This window comes from Aulonocara sp. 'chitande type north' Nkhata Bay, linkage group LG3, assembly GCF_057382095.1.
Source record: "Aulonocara sp. 'chitande type north' Nkhata Bay isolate Kocher_YH1m ecotype deep benthic linkage group LG3, A_spYH_male_GT1.1, whole genome shotgun sequence".
Lineage (NCBI taxonomy): Eukaryota > Metazoa > Chordata > Actinopteri > Cichliformes > Cichlidae > Aulonocara > Aulonocara sp. 'chitande type north' Nkhata Bay.
Window position 1 is genome coordinate 73300161 of NC_141346.1, and position 13415 is coordinate 73313575.

Consider the following 13415-nt stretch of genomic DNA (forward strand, 5'->3'; position numbering starts at 1 on the left):
ATCACCATCCCCCCAGACTGCTCCAAAACAAACAAAAATGGTCTACTTTTTTAGTGCTACGTTTGTGCTGATTTGTGCAGGTAAAATTAACGTTTGTGCTGCTACAGTTTCCGAGATATAATGATTTTAATTATTACGGCCTACGCTGTATAACACCAGTGTCTTTGGCAGTGAGTTTCAGCAGCTGTGGAGTTTTGCACTTTTTCTAGGCTTGCTGCATATTAGCTTTTATTAGTTTACACCAGGGGTGCCCAATCCCGGTCCTCGAGAGCTACCGTCCTGCAGCTTTTAGATGCATCCTTGTTCCCACACACCTGAATCAAATGAATGGCTTGTTATCAGGCCTTTGCCAAACATGATGGCATGCTGAAGAGATTAAACCATTTGATTCAGCTGTGTTGGAGTAGGGATGCATCTAAAAGCTGCAGGATAGTAGCTCTCGAGGACCGGGATTGGGCACCCCTGGTTTACACTTTAGTAACACAATTTATTCAGCGGAAAGGTCGATATTTCTTTTGTTACTAGTGCAGAAACGTACACAAGGTAGGCTAAAGTTTTTATTTTTTCTGTGGCAAAACTGAGTTTCATGTGAAGTGATTCACGTATACCTAAATTATTATTATTTTTTACATACCCAGTTGGCCTCTATGATTTTGTTTTGAATTATATATGTTCATTATTATTAATGTAGCTGTCTCAGAAAAAATGAAGTGTTTGCTTTGATAGATTGTTACCTACGTGTAGAAAACTGAATATTCCACAGCACCTAGGCGAGGGATCTTCAACCTGCGGCTCTAAAGCAACATGTGGCTCTCCGGCCCCTCCACTGTGGCTCTTATAAGACCAAGTAAGTCATTTTTTTATTATAAAGACAATGTGATGGACCGAGTTGAAAAACAGGAGGAGCCCAGGAATTATTAGAAAAATATAGTTTCCATTTATTTAACCCGCAAAAATTATATTTACAAGACTAATAAATGTTGAGCTCATAAAAGAGGTCAAAGAAACAAAACTGAACTCAGGCAAAGACTGCGAACTTAACAAACCAAATGACTGCTCAAACATACATAATTGACCTAAACATGAAATGACATACAAGGGTATATATAATGGCTGATCAGACCATTATGAAACATGAGGGGTAACAAACAAAACACAATCATAAATCACAAACAATGCAGTACAATAGTTTGTTAATAAACTAAACACTAAAGAAGAAAACCAAAAACCCCATTAAACCTTAACTCAAATATTTAATTAAATACAAATACTTTGTTTTTAAAGTAAAGAAAACACACATTCCCCCCTTCAGCAGGAAGTGGTGGTGTGATCCAATTATCTTCCCTTGTATTTAATGGTTTCAAACCCTGGCTACCATCTTTTGTCCGGCAACTCCCAGGGATGATAGCAGGTAAGAAATAAAAAGACAACGGTTAGTCAGAAAGCAAAGAAATGAAGTATGAATACATAAGTAAACTAAATGTGCGCGCTTACAAATAGAACAAATGTATCCAAACCAATCAATAAAGTTATTGGAAACTAAAATGTATTGCTATGTTCAAAATGAAGAATGAAAATACAAAAGTTACCGACTTTAGAGTGTGGCCACGGGTTTGGCCATCACAGACAACAAGAAAGGGTTCTGTTAACAGTTTGTTTTTTTTATGAAATATCTGCATTGACTATTCACTGAATGTACAAGGCTTTTAAAAGTAATTTAATGTTTCTTAGGTTCAAATCTGTTTACTGTAATTTTCAAGTTGGTTGCCCATCTTTCCTAATTTTCAATTATTATGGAAAGGACTCACGTAGCTGGCTTCATTTTAACAAATACTTTTTTTCCGTTATAAAGCTTTGATGATTCATTGTCTTATCAAATCTAAAAATAAACATTTTTATTTACATTTCCATAGCTTACACGATACAACAACTCATTTTCTAGATATTTATAGGCTCTTTCTTTTTTTAGGCTCTAGACAGGTTTTGTAGCAGCAGGGGGAAAAGGGGCCCTTTGAAATGAAAAGGATGCTGACCCCTGACTTAAGCCACCAGGTAAACACAAAACAAATACAGAAAAATTATTAACAGAAAAATGGAACGGTTACTTTCAAGGCTACGGGTGAAGGTGAATGGGTGTGTAAAAGCAAATATACATCAGACTGACAAAGAAAAGAGTGTTAAAAGATTTTTAATTTAGAACTTTAACTTTATGTGCAAAACTGAACTTACTGATAACACACACTAGCCATTTGAACATATGTAACTGTAATGAACCAAATAAAACAGAAAAATGCAGGCAGCACTCATTATACTGTGTATAACACGGCATGGGGTTGTATTTTTTTCTTTTCAGATGCTCCTGTCACTCCATTTCCCAGGTCATCATAGCACTCCCACACACATGGAGCTCTCCTGCAGTATGCAGTGTAATGACCCAAACCATCAGTGGTCATCTTTCCATGGAAAGCAATTAATGCCCTCAAAGTGAACGACTTTCCTTAGAGAACCAGGTTGGAGGGAAATTCATTCAGTGGAAATTCTGTTTGGTTTGCAAGGTCAGTATCAATCCACACGATATCTCCAATGTTGGGTAGATAGCTTGTACTGGAAGGACTGTAAGGTGCTAGTTCAGGTTTGCAGCTACCACTCCCCGGAGTGTCGGCCAGAACACTGCTCAAGGCCCGGATGAATGTTCAGAAGGGAGACAATGAAGACACCGAGGATAGTGCAGACTCTTGTATTGACTTCACACAGTTGAAGGTAACAGAGGTTGTCAGAGGAGCAGGTATTGCATACAGGTTTAGGTGCGTGGGCATGGATGTGTGTGTGTGTGTGTGGTCTCTGAACGGAACAGAAAGAAAATGCTACATTACTAAAGTGTTCACAACAATATCTCCAGAGTACATCAACATAAACACAGGCAGGAAATAAACCAACATCCCCTTTAATACCATAGGCCATATATTACCCACGACTCACACGTAGACCCCCTGAGAGAGCTAACCAGGTACACAGCTATACCCAACCACACGGCAGGAAAGTTAGCTCAGCTTAGCTTAGCTTAGCACCCGCTAGCGGCACAGACAGAAACATAATCATTTCCCCCCTAACCTTGGTTACAGTCCCAAACACATCTTATTATCACATCCTCACACATCACCAACTTACGTTGCTCATTAACGCACACTTCTCACGGGATAACCAATTCTCTGCCAGTAATCTGGAGCAGAAAAGCTCAGGTGCTTTGCCCACGTCTCTCCCTGGACATAGTCTCTCATACAAAGCGGTGGGGTGACCTCTACTGGCCACTCTAAAAACTACAGGTGAACTAACAACTGAACAGAATAAACCCATAACTACGGGGCCTTTTGTACAGCCGCCCCCAAATGTATGAAGTACATTTGCTCACAACAAAAGGCAATTTTACAAACAAAGTTACGGTGATTGTCCTTTGCCTTCGTCCGGGAGGGCAGGCAGCACCACCAGCCTCGCCACAGGTCAGGTGAAGGTCCGGTCCTTCACCTTGATGTCAGCAGACCTGATGTGCCCGTCGGGACTGGGGTGGACTTTGGAGATGCGGTCCACGAGCCAGGAAGCGCGAGGCAGCTGAGGATCTACGATCATCACCACCGAACCTTCTGTGACATCTGCGGGGGATGACCTCCATTTCTGCCGAACCTGCAGGCTTGGAAGGTACAGCCGGATGAATCGAGACCAAAAATGGTCAGCCAGCACCTGGGAGTGCTTCCACCTCCGGCGACTCAGGAGCTCTTCTTTGGGATAAGCCACTTGAGGAAGTGCTCCGTCAGGCCGCCCCATCAGAAAGCAGTTGGGGGTCACTGGATCAGGATCACTGATGTCAGACGGGACATAACCTAGTGGTTTGGAGTTCAAGATGCCCTCCACCTCCACAAGGACCGTGCGGAGGACCTCTTCTTGAAGGGGTTGGGATCCTACTGTAGTGTAGAGTGCCGTCTTGACAGACCTAATCTCCCGCTCCCACACTCCCCCGAAATGAGGAGCCGCTGGTGGATTGAAGTGGAAGACGATCTTATGGGGAGCCAGGAGCTTCTGCAGGTCAGAGGTCATGGCTGCAAAAGCTGCTTGCAGTTCCCTTTCTCCCCCACGGAAGTTGGTCCCTTGGTCCGAGTACAGCTCAGCTGGAGTTCCTCTCCTGGCAATGAAACGTCGAAGTGCCATTAGGAAGGCATCCGTATCGATGGAGGTTAGGACATCAAGGTGGACCGCTCTGATAGTTAGGCACTTAAAGATGATGCCCCACCTCTTCTCCACACGGCGCCCGATTTTGACCTCAAAGGGTCCAAAACAGTCCACGCCTGTCGAATAAAAGGCAGGTTTGTAAAGGCGGAGGCGCGCAACTGGCAGGTCCGCCATCTTGGGAACAGTTGGTCGAGCTCTCCATCTGCGGCACTCAAGACAGGTCCTTTGAAAACGCCTAACTGCTTCCCGGCCTCTCAGGATCCAATGAGTGCGCCGAATCTCCGCAAAGACCCTCTCTGGCCCTGGATGGCGCAGGCGACTGTCGACGTCCTGGATGAACAGGCGGGTGACTGGATGTGTCGGATCCAAAACTAAAGGATGGGAGCTGGTAAAGGCGAGATCTTCAGAGCGGCGAAGACGTCCACCTACACGGATGACCTCATTCTCGTGGTCGAACTCAGGGGATAGTGCAAGGAGACGACTGCTGCGACTGATGGATTTCCCCTGCTTAAGGAGTCGATACTCCTCAGGGAAGCTCTCCTGTTGAGCTTCTCTCAGGACATCCATCTCTGCTCGAACATAGTCATAAGCCGATGAAGTTCCACCGCCTCTGGCCGCCCCATGCAACTGCGTAATAGCCGCTTCCAGCAGCTGTGTCCAGGTGTCATATTTGCTGAAGTTCGAAGTGGCGGGGTCAAAGGTGGTAGAAAATCCACAAAAGGTCTCTTTACGGAGCTCAGATGGGCCTGGAGGCTCAGCCAGGGTGCCACTTGGCTCTGGAGGCCACTGTTCTGGACCTAGGAGCAGGAAAGGAGGCCCTTGACTCCATCTATTGGGTCTGGTGAGCTCGAGAAGGGACTTCCCCCGGGTTATATCATCTGCGGGGTTCTGGGCTGAGTCCACATAGCGCCAGGTGTGCGAGTGAGTTAATTCCTGGATCTCAGCCACGCGGGTGCCGACGAAGACCTTGAAGTGGCATGACTGGGACCTCAACCAGGTGAGTACAGTTGTGGAGTCAGACCACAGCACTATTCTCTTTATGTCCAGAGTGAGCTCATTTTTAAGGAGACGGGAAAGATGAGCTCCGGAGAGGGCACCACACAGCTCAAGTCTGGGCATGGAGAGAATGCGTTTAGGGGCAACACGGGAGCGAGCCATCAGGAAGGCTAGATGTGAGCTGCCATCACCTGTCACTGTTCTCATGTAGGCCACTGCGCCATAAGCCTGCTCTGACGCATCACAGAATATGTGAATCTCTCTCTCACTAACTGACTCCGTGATGTGCTTTGGGAGATACGGGCGAGGAAGCAGGACTTGTGCAAGGAACGGCAATTCCTCTTCCCAGGTTTTCCACTGCTGGAGTAGTTCTGGCGGAAGCTGCGGGTCATCCCATCCCCTCTGCTGATCCCAAAGGTGCCTCACCAGCATCTTGGCTCGGGTGGTGTACGGTAGGATAAAGCCCAGTGGGTCGTATTGGCTTGCGAGAACCTTGTAAATATTCCGCATAGTGGGGGCGCCATAACTGATTTTGCGGTGTCTGTAACCCAAGGTGTCCGTGGGGAAGTGCCAGCTAAGGCCCAGAGTTGGCTCAGAGGTGTCTGATTTGTCTTGAGTGAGCCAAAGTTCTGCACTTGTGGATCTGAGGTCTTCAGGTAGGTGGCCAATGGTGCTGGGTTCATTACTGGCCCACTGGCGAAGGACAAATCCAGCAGAAGACAGGAGGGCTCTTAGCCTATCCATTAGGTCCCGGGCTTCTTCAGGGGTCGGCACGCTCTGGAGAAGGTTATCAACATAGAAGCACTGTCCCACAGAGTGACGTAGCGGATCATCTCCTTCCGTGTGGTCCCTGGCGTGGCGCTGCAGAGCAAAGGTTGCACAGCATGGGCTGCAAGTTGTACCGAAGGGGAGGACCTGCCATTCATAAACGGCCACCGGTTCCTCGGGGTGTAGATCCCGCCACACAAACCGCAGGAGGGAACGATCTTCGGGAAGAAGGCGAATCTGGTGGAACATACCTTTAATGTCACCACTGATGGCTACGGCATGCTCTCGAAAGCGAAGGAGGACACCAAGGAGCGATGCGCTCAGGGTGGGCCCAGGTAGAAGATGTTCATTGAGGGCTTGGCCTTGGAACTGGAACGAACAGTTAAACACAAGGCGATCTTTGCCATTGTGGCTAACAAGGTGGTGAGGGATGTACCATGACTCATCTGCATGAGCAACCTCAGAGGGGGGCACCTTAACCACCGAACCGGCCTGGACCAACTTCTCTATCTCTGCCCGGTAGACCTTAGCTCGTTCTGGATCTTTCTGGAGCCTTCTCTCCACACTTCTCAAACTGGGAACGACAGCGTTAGGGCTAGCTTTAAGGTGTGGCATGTTCTCGTGGCGAAGGAGGGGGGTGGCATAGCGTTGGATGCCCTCGACATCTACACGAACTGTCTTCTGCTCTAGCAGGCTAACTGCATAGTTATCTTCTCTTGAACGGGTAACCACCTTGCCTTCTGGCACCGGGACAACATCTACCTGCCATAACTTCTCTACATGTTTGAGTAGCTCACTCACCTGGGGAGGAATGGCGGTCGTGAAGAGGCACTGTTGTGGCAGCGAAGAGGAACCTATAAGGCTGGAGGGACCCTGTAGTGTCCACCCTAACCTGGTGCGCATAGCGGCGGGACCACCCGGTGGACCAAGACGGACAGCTTCAGTTGGAGTGATGAGCTGTGGGTGGTCACTGCCAATCAGAAGGAGAGGTTTGACCTTCTTGAAGGACTGGAGAGGCAGGCCTCGGAGGTGTCTATACTTCCGCTGCAAGGACTCCACCGGGTAGCTGTGCTCGGCTAGGTCGATACGGGTGGCGGTGAAGGCGTTGCGGACTTTGTACTTCAGCTTAGGTTTGCCACCAGAGGAGATCTCGAATGAGACACATGATCCTTGCAGAGTTTGCACATCTTGCCTGATAGTGCGCAATGGAAGTGTCTCTGGGATGCCTTGAAGGTCAAGCTTCTGGGCAGCGGTGGGTAGCAGCATAGTCCTCTCTGACCCATCATCCAAAACTGCGTGAGTGCTCAAAGTCTTGCCATTATGGTGAAGGATGACTGGGACAACCTTTAACAGGACTTGGCCGCTCTCTGTAGGACGATCGAGGTACAGGACGCCCGTAGGATTCTCACCTTCTCGTGGGGGAGCAGACACTGAGCCATGTGGCTTTAAGAACTTCGAATTCACGTCGTGAAGGACCTGCAGATGACGACCCTGACACAGGCTGCAGGGTTTCTTGAGGGTACACTGTGCTGCCTGATGGGAGCGTGCGCAACGCCAGCACCTCTTGTTAGTCTTTATCCAGTCTGTGAGTTGTTCGCGACTCAGTTTGATGACCTCCTGACACTGACTCAGGTGATGGGCACGGTTATCGCAAAAGGCGCAGTAGGGTTGCTGCCTAGCTTTGTTTGGAGTGGTACCTGGTGACCTGGGTGAGCTCTCTGCACTGTGAAGGACCGCAACAGAGCGTCTGCTTGGTCTGACATCAGGCTCCTCTCTGGTGATCGCTGGGGTGGGCAAGCCGTCATAGTCTTGACACCAGGATTCGTACTTTAACCAGGTAGCCAGGTCATCCAGGGTGTAAGCCTGACCAGAATGGTTGTACATGCACCGACGGAAATCAGCTCTTTGCTCTGAAGGAAGCTTACTAAGGAGTCGAGCCACATGGGAGCCACACTGGAGTTCAACCTCCCCATCAGGGCCTAAAGTCTTCAGCATGCCCACGAGCGACTGGATGTGGAGAGAGAATCGCTCAAATGCGGCTGCATCCCCTCGGCGGATGTCAGGTGAGTCCATGACAGCAGCAATTCTTCTCAGGGCAAGCTGGTGGGGCTGCCCAAGCCTGTCGTTAAGAGCGTTCATAGTGTCACTGAAGGGCGTGGCAGAATGGAGGTAAGCGTCCGCTATCAACTTTGCTTCCTCCAGGTGTAGATGATCTAACAAGACTTGGTACCTGAAAAGCTCTGAACTCTCCGGGGGCAATAAGTTCTCTAGCGCCATCTTTAGACGAGCAAATTCCCCAGGATCACGGCGTGAGAGCTTGGGAATGCTTGGACGAGGCCCCCTGTAGGTCAAGAAAGGAGTAGATGAGGACGGGGATGGAGTTGGCAGTGGTTGCAATGGAGGGGGGTGTGCTCTCGGAGGCGGCGCTGGAGGGTAGGTGATCCTTGGCTGAGGAGAAGTGAAACCTGGCCTAGATTCATGTGGGGGGATGATCTGACTCTCCTGTGCAGCCATAGACTCCCTCTTCAGATCCTGGAGCTCTTTCAGCATCGTATCGATGCGGTCCGCAACTGGACCCTGGCTGGAGACAGACTCCTCCTTGAACACAACAGGAGGAGGTGGTGGAGGCCAGTCCTCTTCCTCTTCAGCAGGGGGTGGCTGGAGATGAACAGCAGGGGCTCTGGGCGGTGGACTGAGCTGCAGACTCTCTACACGGTCCAACAACTGCAGCAAACTAGCATGAAGGGCCTGGACATTAGCCAGCCCAGCTTTCATCTGGTCATGCGACTGCTGGAACAGGAACCTTTCACGTTGTATATCTTCTAATTCTGCTCTCAGTGGTGTGACATGACCGTGTGAGCGGTCATCAGAGGGGTCAGACGGAGGATGGTGGGAAGAACGGGTGTCGCCTCCTGTCTCACTTTCCTCCTGGTAACCTGCACCAAGCCCGGGAAAGTCAGTCTCATAAGCTTCATAGCGGAGGGGACGCCGTACGTTACGCCGTGGGCGCGCACCAAGAGCTGAGAAGTTCTGAATATCATCCATCTTGTTAGGGTAGAAGCAGCTTACATCCGGCTCGAAGGACCATTAATGTTGGGTAGATAGCTTGTACTGGAAGGACTGTAAGGTGCTAGTTCAGGTTTGCAGCTACCACTCCCCGGAGTGTCGGCCAGAACACTGCTCAAGGCCCGGATGAATGTTCAGAAGGGAGACAATGAAGACACCGAGGATAGTGCAGACTCTTGTATTGACTTCACACAGTTGAAGGTAACAGAGGTTGTCAGAGGAGCAGGTATTGCATACAGGTTTAGGTGCGTGGGCATGGATGTGTGTGTGTGTGTGTGGTCTCTGAACGGAACAGAAAGAAAATGCTACATTACTAAAGTGTTCACAACAATATCTCCAGAGTACATCAACATAAACACAGGCAGGAAATAAACCAACATCCCCTTTAATACCATAGGCCATATATTACCCACGACTCACACGTAGACCCCCTGAGAGAGCTAACCAGGTACACAGCTATACCCAACCACACGGCAGGAAAGTTAGCTCAGCTTAGCTTAGCTTAGCACCCGCTAGCGGCACAGACAGAAACATAATCATTTCCCCCCTAACCTTGGTTACAGTCCCAAACACATCTTATTATCACATCCTCACACATCACCAACTTACGTTGCTCATTAACGCACACTTCTCACGGGATAACCAATTCTCTGCCAGTAATCTGGAGCAGAAAAGCTCAGGTGCTTTGCCCACGTCTCTCCCTGGACATAGTCTCTCATACAAAGCGGTGGGGTGACCTCTACTGGCCACTCTAAAAACTACAGGTGAACTAACAACTGAACAGAATAAACCCATAACTACGGGGCCTTTTGTACATCCAATGTTGTAGCTGTGAGTAACTGTCCCTGCACAGAGCTCATTTCCTGTGGTGCTGTCTTCTGTTTTGAATTCTGATGGACACAGAGATGGATTGGAGAGTGGCCTGAGGCAGGTAGACTCAGGTAGGCCAAGTCCTGCTTCCACAGCCGTGCCAAGATGAGCCATACCAGACTCTTTGAGGACAGAGATGGCAGGAGAAACAAATGGCACTTCCCTTGTCATCCCTTTGCTGAGGTAGCAGTGCTGTGAAGAGCAGTGTTTGGTAAAATAAACACTTGAGATGTTCCTCATTGTCTTAGCAATTACAGCGGAGATATTGCACTGAGCATCGATTTGGATCGCAGCAGACCTCAACGAGACAGCTTCAAACATTACACTAAGCAGCTCTGCTCTCCTTCTGTAGGTTTGTTGGGTCACACCATCTGTGGCAATGGCTTTCACCAGCTGCAGGACTGGGTTTTCACTGTCTTTCAGAACAGCATTTTGAAATGTGGAGCTGTCACAGAAGGCACAACATAAGCACTGAAAAAATGCATCAAATGCACAGGTATTGAGCACAGAGATTGTCGATTCCCCTAATCGAATAGGCTGATGGAGGTTTCCATTTTTTAATAATCCCACTTTCACTCTTTTGGCCCCAAAGGTTTCATCTGCATGGAGCCATTCGGTACATGAAGAGAGGTAGGAAGTCCTCTTCCTTTTTTTGGGTGGAACAGCTAGGCCCCTCCAGTTCTCAACTGCATCCCCATCAGCCGGAAGAATGTTTGTGGTAGCATCAGATCCCACAAACGGGTGAGCATCCATTTTTATTTTGTCTTCTGCATTGTGAGTCGTCATGGATCCAGAATTGGCATCTGTGACTTTCAGTGATCCCACTGTTGCCTCATCTTTGACCTTTTCTTTTGCAGAACAAATCCGCATATTTCCCTCGATGAAGGAAAGATGACGAGCAATGAAGCGATCGACTCGAAGAGGCAAGTTGTCATGTTTGAAAAGGCCATGTTTTATGTTTTTGAACTCAGCTTCAACAGTGGCTGAACTTGCTGTGATGCTGGTGCTTTGGAAGAGAGGGACCATTATTCCTGTCCAGAGTGGCAAGTAACTTGCCAGTCTTATTATATGAGGAATGATCTCAGGGAGGAAGTGAATATTATCTCTATCCCTGTTTGCTGCAGTAAGTGACCTGCTCTCCTCACATATTTCTGTTACCCACTGTCGTAGGTCAGTCTGGATCTCATCCACTGAATCCACTCTCTCACTTTCCTCCGTCTGTTCATCTGGAATGATGATGGAGTCTTGAGCAATTTGGGCTTTCAAGTATTTCTTGCACCTTTCTGAAGGAAGAGGGGCTCCAGAACTGTCATCACCTTCTGCCTCACTGAGGGCCACAACAGTGATAGCATGTAGGAGCTGTTTTGCATGGTCCAAACATTGAGACTGAAGAAGTTTTGCTAATGACCTGACAAAGAAATCTTTAACACGATGTGTTTTCTTCTTCAGGCAGTCCCACTGGCATATCATCTTGATGCAGTGCGCAACATCAACCCTGATATAACAAGGGGGGAGTTTGGCAGACTGGGTTCCAAGAAGGACATGAAAGCATTCATTAAGGTAGGACTTCAGATCAGGATGAGGAGTGAAAGCCTTGACCAGAGCTCCCAGAATTGCCAGAGAAAAGTCACTCACAGCTTCCTTTGGCACAGGTGCACCTGCACGAATCCATTCTGTCAACCAGTTTGCGATGGCATTAACATCATGTTTCTCTGACAGCATTTGCACCACTGGGACAATTGTTTTCTTTCAGAATACCTTGATAAAGGAAGATATGGCCAGATTTGCCATTTGGTCTCAGCAGTTTTTTTCACAACTGAACCGGTTGCATCAAAACACACAGTTGGGGGAGATTTTTTTGACAATGTCTTATAAACATGCATCTGTGTTTGACTCCAGTAGTGACAGAAAAACCTGTCCAGTCCAATATCTCGGATGCTACCACTGTGAGGAACACTATATTTTAACAATTGCAGAGATGCAATGGGGTCCTTATCTCCTAATTCCAAGTATTTTCTCTCTTGTTTGGCTTTTCGCAGAGTGGCCAAATTTGGAAGGTGGCTTGGCTCAGGATCTCCAACATCCATCAGATCTGCTGCCCTCGCTGACCTCCATACAGCCGGTTCCATTCTGCCCTCACACAGCTCTTTAGCGATCTGTTCACGCAGGTTTCCAGACATGAACCGCTTGGAGTGGCCAGTGTGCAGGGAGAAATCTGTATTTCTCATGAAACACTGGAGCACCATTGGACTATTAATTGCTGGCTGTCTGTCACATGACATTTCTAACTGGCCATGACACTCCTTACAGTCGCCTCTGATGTCCAGATAATTATTGTTGACAGTTGGATGGACCTTTGCTCTACGGAACACAAGTGTACATGTATTTTTGATCCTCTTCCATATAAGATCGTTGATGATATGAGTCCAAGTGCCAGGTTTCAAAATTGTGTATTCCCTTTTTTGGGTAGGAGAAAACTTGTCATTGTATTCAACCTTTTCAGGAATAAATTTAACCCAGTCCTCAAAAGGGACTTCTAGTTCAAAAGCTTGACAGTTTTCTTGTCCAGGAGAAATGCAATGTGAATCTAACTCTCCTTCACTATTACTTTCCTGATCACTGATTTCCAAAGCTGACCAGATGTTGTGTCTAATTAGCTTCACAAAAGTGTACAGGGCCTTTGCTGACATCTTGTCTTCTAGCTGCTGACTCAGCTCTTTCCAGACTGATGTAGCTGGAGTGGCTATTTTGCCATTTTGGACTATGGCCTCTTTTGAATTGCAAAGAACTGCAAAAATGGAAACCTTGTCTACAGATGGCTTTCGGGGCATCTAAAAAAAAACAACACACTGATTATGATGGAGCAAAATGTGATTTCTGAACTATATATACAGCCAGGAGCAACCCCTCCCCCAAGTTCTCCACCAATCTACACTTTCATATTTTGTGGAATTATTGTTTTTAAGATGGAGCTATTGAATTTGTGAGTTTATTAAATTGAGTCTGAGTATTTAACCCATGTACTGTACAGCACTTTAGTCCAGTGTGCTACATGTTTTAAAGTGCTTTAGAAACTTTTTTTTCTTGGACATTTTTGAAAATGTTTAACATTGGAAAAAAAAATCATTTTGATCCAGACAGTTAGCTATATCATGTATTAACTCAGTAACTAAAACCTCAGTATTTTAAATGTAAGCTTACCTTGTTCAGAAATCAGATGAACGCTGTTCTAAGAATCCTTCAGACACAGTAATGCCAAATAATAGTTTTTTCTGCCAGAAAATGTGTATTTGATGCAAAAGACTGCTAGCTTGTTCGTTTCTCAAAGTGTTCATGGGAGTGTAAAATGTTCAAATGTAGTTTTCAATAAAGTTTTTTTAATCCACTCTAAAAAAAATAAATACTCAAGCATTTGCATCGTGGTTTTATGAACAAAAAGTGATTGAAGTAAAGAAATTGAAGTTAAAAAAAAAAAAAAATACACTCATTACAAA

The 13415-nt window shown here is 47.1% G+C and overlaps 1 protein-coding gene and 1 long non-coding RNA gene across 2 annotated transcripts in view; one reads left to right on the forward strand and one right to left on the reverse strand.

The window, feature by feature from the left end:
* The window catches only part of LOC147336975 (protein NLRC3-like), a 465583-nt gene that overhangs the window by 132027 nt on the left and 320141 nt on the right, over positions 1–13415 (reverse strand). The window lies entirely within an intron of this gene.
* Positions 504–13255, forward strand: LOC147336981 (uncharacterized). The gene is made up of 10 exons (XR_015128343.1): positions 504–847; positions 1970–2052; positions 2354–2555; positions 9955–10104; positions 10274–10417; positions 10514–10662; positions 10779–10844; positions 11092–11273; positions 11371–11481; positions 11961–13255. It is a non-coding gene; the product is annotated as an uncharacterized LOC147336981 (long non-coding RNA).